The sequence below is a fragment of the Dermacentor andersoni genome, chromosome 10 (genome assembly GCF_023375885.2).
Source record: "Dermacentor andersoni chromosome 10, qqDerAnde1_hic_scaffold, whole genome shotgun sequence".
Classification (NCBI taxonomy): Eukaryota; Metazoa; Arthropoda; class Arachnida; order Ixodida; family Ixodidae; genus Dermacentor; species Dermacentor andersoni.
This window is the reverse complement of record NC_092823.1, coordinates 5792360-5797634: the sequence shown is the minus strand read 5'-3', so window position 1 is coordinate 5797634 and position 5275 is coordinate 5792360. Positions and strand designations below refer to the sequence as shown.

The window sequence follows — 5275 nt, the reverse complement described above, 5'->3', positions numbered from 1 at the left end:
CTTCTGACTGCTGAACGGCGATCTGCGAGCTATTCACGCTGGCGATAGCACTGAGAATTCGATCTCATGCAAATATCTCCTTGGCATTGGCTTTGAAGCTGAAGTCACGGGAAAGCTGACCCAGCCCTTCAACCGGCCAACACAGTAATTGCGAGAGCAACTTTGTGGACAGTGTCAGCAGCAGAGATCTAGGTCATTCCGATGAATGCTTCACGTCCGACCTACCTCTGGGAGCTGCAGGCCGGTGGCGATGAACCGCAGCGCGCAATATTCCTTCCTCTGCGTGAAATGGCCACTCGTACGCTTGCACCTGAGTCCCCTCCATTTGATAGCGTAGCCTGCAAAAGGTTTACTTAGAAAGCCAGCAAGGGCGGTGCAACTCATTATCCGTCACTTCTTCGAACGCGTATCGCGCTTCCAGCCGTGGTCGACACCGAAAGAGGAACGCCAAGCAGACGACGAAGGCAAGTAATAGCCTCCGAAGCAACCAACGCACGCGCGCGCAACGCCCGCGTGTCTCCGGGGTCGCGCGACCGGCGCGCGCGGCCAGGGTCATAAGCCAAAGCCAAGCCACAGCAACGGAACCCAAAGCGGACTACCTCTTCGCCGGTTCCTACGACCGGTTCGCTTTGAAGATGATTGACAGATGCGTGACGTATTCAAAAATTGTGATACCGCCCCGCTGCCTCTGATGACCTGTGACGTAATCAAAATTTTGGCCAATCAGGTGAGGCCAAAGGAACGGTTCCCCAACCGAACCGTTATAAGATTCGGCCCCTGGACACGCATGGCGGCTGCAAGGCCGCCATTATCCGCCATGTTTACTCTCTGATTGGCTGTCGAGAGGTCACGTGTTTTGAAATTTGAGCCGGGAAGCGGAAGTATTGCAAAATGCAATTTTGCGTTTTCATCAAGATGACGAAACGTGACGTGGAGCTGCAAATTTTATGGACTAGTACATTCTTTTGGTACTTGGCAGCTATATTGCGATGTTAGCGCTTCAAAAAGAATGTGAGCTGTAGCGTGCAGAAGCCAGTGCAATGCATCTGCAATTGCGCGAATATGTGGTGGCGATGCAAGATATGCGCCATGCCAGCTTGCTGATTGGCTGAAGGAATATCTCGTGAGGAGCGTCACAGGAAGGGCTGTTTCGTAAACGTCATTTTGACGATGCGTGACGTTGCGCTGGGCCGCCATTGCTGAGATTTTCCGCCATAATGTTTGCTGCGACGAGCCGCGCGAATTATGCTAATGAGCAACCATATGCAATGGCAGCCGAGAGGAATGCGTATCGCCACATTTTCCCCGTCGTTTGCCACCACGAAAATCTTTTGTTCATAACGCGTGCTCATAGTATTTGCATCGCTCTCGGGTGGTGTTGGCATTTGTGTTTGGGGCCATCATTTTTTAAAAGAGCGCGTTTATACGAAATAATATTGGTTGAACATAGCAAACTTTCGGCAATGTTGTCCACTTTTCACTGCTGCATTTGTATTGTAATCAAGATTAATGCCTTTTCGCACAATCAAAAGTTATGACAACGGCCTCTTTCTAATTTATAAAAAGAAATGTACGCAAGGCGGCGCCTTGCGTACATTTTAGGTTTGACAGTTTAGGTTTGACATGCGATCGCGCGTCGACATCGGACGCTATGGCACACTCGTGCCTTATGTGCCACCGAAGCCCCGAAGTGCTCTGGCAATACCTTCACATGTAAGTAAACGAATGTATCTCCTTGTTGAGAATATCACGCGAGTAGGCAGCTCTTGTAGTGCATCACAATCGTTTGAGAAGCGTCACAGTAGAGCATTTTTCTACATGCGGAGCGGTGTATTTATTTGCAGGTTTCCCTTCAGTAGGAAATTGCTGGACAGGCGGACCAGCGCACCGGAATTGTACTGGCGAAGCCACAAGCAACTCAAAGAATCTGTTTAATTGTTAAACTTTGAACAATCACGCTTTTACAAAGGCCACAGCAGAAAAACAGCCTGATGCCGAGTATTTCTGTGCCACGAAGTAATCAAAAGGCGAGTGCCTAATGCGGACGAAATCGAGTGCATGGAGACTTATAACGACAGAAAGCTGAGCTAGTTGGTAAGGATTCATTATGCAAAACAGAGGTGAGGCGTGCAGACAGGACACAAGAGTAGAGAAGTGGGCGGCGCTCGTGTTGTTTGCTTGTAAATACTCTACTCTTGTGTCCTGTCTACACGCCTCACCTCCGTTTTGCATAACGAGTGTATCAACCCACATATTAATAGCGTAGGCGTTTTATTAACTGTGCAATATTTTCAACACTTCCTTGCATGCCATTTCATGTGGAATATCTTTTTTGGTCACAAATTTGTGCAGCGAATCTATTTGCATGATCGACTCCGGGCCTGTGGGACCGTTCACTTGCACTTGATGCTGAGTCTTTAACATGTATCCATAAACTGCAGATATGCATATCAGATCCCTGCGAGTATTTTCAAAATTCAATTATTTTAGACAACAGGCACATATGCAATACTGACATAATCTCAAATACCACTAAGCAGCTGGGACACATTTTTGTTGACCATACTCTCAGGTAAAATAAGTAGATCATGTGGACAGCTCCAGCTCATTTTCCTTAAATCACTGTGTACAAGGGGTATGCAAAAATAATTTTTTTCTCGCACACCGATTATTTTGCTATATAAGCAAGAGAACCTTCCACATTAGTGTAATGTATCATGTACATCACACTAATATGTGCTCTAATTTACCAAGTGAGATTAGTTACTTTTATGGCTCATTCAGCCATATCACACTGCAAGCTGCATTCATCAATCTTCAATTGGATTTTGCAAATGCTTTATGAAACATGTTTCCCTTTTATGCAGATATGCAATGGCAAGCCTTTCCGTGTGTTCCAAAGGTAAAATTTAAGCTCTAAATTAAAGAAGACATTTCTAGTCAGAAACAAGCAAAAATGGTGAATGCAGAGTATCAGAAGCCCAAGGTACAGAAATTATGAGAAGCGTCGAGTGATTTTAAGGAAAGAGTCGTATTTGAAAATGCGAGACTCTTTAGTGGAGGTCAAGCAAGTCAGTATAGGTAGAATACTCTGCAAAATTTTGCGAGTGAGGGGATGTCAAACAATGGGTCAGGAAATGCGTTGTTTTTCTGCAAAACAAAAGCTGATTGCCATTACACAAGTCACTTCAGCATCATGAGACTGCTGCTTGATCAATTCAGAAATAAACCAAAACACAAGACATGCAAAAATAAAGAAACAATATAATGATGCTCTCTCCACATTGGGATAAATAAAAACAAACACATCACATCTAATGTGGACATATCAGACACCTTGTGAAACACTGAAGGAAAAAGTTCAGTTTCGAGCTATGGCACTTGCCGCATAGATGTGGGGGGGCCTTGCACTAATAGTGATAGTTACCACTGCATTTAGAAATAGAACGCATTCATGCAGACAAGGATGATTCTTTATATTTTTGGCTACCACTTCAAGTGCCTCCACCAAGTGTTACAATGCTGCACGCAGCCATACTAAGGATCTCGCAGCAACACCTGGAGGTAAAAAGCAGCAGCAGTCAAAGTGCTGGTGTGTACTGGACACTATGTTTGAAAACATTAGGCAAGAAGAGTGCAAGAAGCAGACATAACAACTGCATTTATTTCCATAATTCCCCATTTGAATGGCCTTTTCTTTTTGCTTAGACAATGCCTACACCTAGCTACAGCAGCTCCCTCATACAGACTCCACAAGCCAAGAGGCCGTGGAGGCAAATGCAGGTAAGAGGCAAGAAGCAATAGCACTGGTATCGACATTCATCTAATTTCTTTCTTTTTCTTTTGTTTAGGCAGCCAGCACACCCCGTACAGCCACCTTGACTGCGGGCGTGTCACCCTAGTCGCCAAGGAAACATTTGAGGGAAAGCGACAGGCAATGTGAACAGCCACTTCTCCATGTAAACAATACTCTTTCTCTCGGATGACTCCTACGCCTCGCCACGCCAGCACACTTGTGCACAAAGATGCTGCGGAGGCACGTGCAGCTCAGAGGCAAGAAGCAGTGGCACTGGTGTCGACATTCACCCACTTTCTTTTTCTTACACTGAGGCAGCCAGCACACCTCGAACAGCCACCTTGACTGCGGGTGTGTCAGTAGATTCCTGTTGTACATATGCTCATAATAAACATCAGTAAACTTGAACTTGATAATAAACTTGAAGGCAAATGGGACATTGATGCATTGTTTTTTTGAACATTTATTGGACACATACAATATATGTTATACTTTGCAGTGCTACAGAGCGTATTTTGAAGCTTCCCCCTATATTTTGCACCTTTAATTACATATGTGTTGTGTGGCCCTCAATGCAGTTCATGTAGCAGCTGCTTTGTCTGTGTATCGCACATTGGCTTAAGCTCGTGACATCCACATACTTCTCTCACATATACAAAATAAAGTTCTATGTAGTCCTCAGTGTTACAAGAAAAAATGAAAGTAAACAATCCGATCGTGGAATTGTGTTTAATACAGTGATTCCTATGGCAGTTACTGACAAGCTGACAACTTTAACTGGTCAATCCGTCCATAGCCTCCTCTATTTTTCAAAAATAAAGGAGGCTATGATCCGCCATGGCAAGGAATTGTATTTATACATAAAAAAAAGGGGGTGGGGTATAGGATTAGGGCGGTACGAAATATGTACCAACACCGTCCTCTAGACCCATTCCGTTAAGGTACCGTAACAAAACGTATTATGCATAACGTTCATACAACCAACTCTGATATTACTGTACACGCCAGGCGACGCGAGCTACATTTGCCATGACGCATTCGCGACTGCACCGGATGCCCTCCATATTATTCTCGTTAATCGTGCTCACTGCACCGCGGCAAAAGAAAGATCACGGGCGCAGCTGGGTTTAAAGTATCTCGATTTTGCGAGGCACTGCTGCGCATGCCAGGGGAGCTGTCCGTGCGAACTCCCTGGCACACACCTGCCGCGGCGGCCCCAACCTACGTACCGTACTGCTTCGATCTTTGATCCCCCCACTGTCCCTTGGGTGCCCTGGAGTTCCCGCGCCGCCTGCTTTATTATAATCTCAGGTGCTCTCCTGAGACTTCCGTTTGTCGGTTACATGTGCCCTACAGCTGGATCAGTACTTATAATAAAGAAACCCGATCTACCGTCGCGACGATAGATCGCGAAAGCGGCTTTTGCAACATACCGCGCCCGTGCGAAGAGAATTACGGAACGCTAACGAAGAATCTGAC

At 45.8% G+C, this 5275-nt stretch overlaps 1 long non-coding RNA gene across 1 annotated transcript; it reads left to right on the top strand.

The window, feature by feature from the left end:
- Positions 1-1786: 1786 nt before the first annotated feature.
- LOC129382008 (uncharacterized) lies at positions 1787-4233 on the top strand. The gene is made up of 2 exons (XR_008610095.2): positions 1787-3783; positions 3852-4233. It is a non-coding gene; the product is annotated as an uncharacterized lncRNA (long non-coding RNA).
- The last annotated feature ends 1042 nt before the right edge of the window (positions 4234-5275 follow it).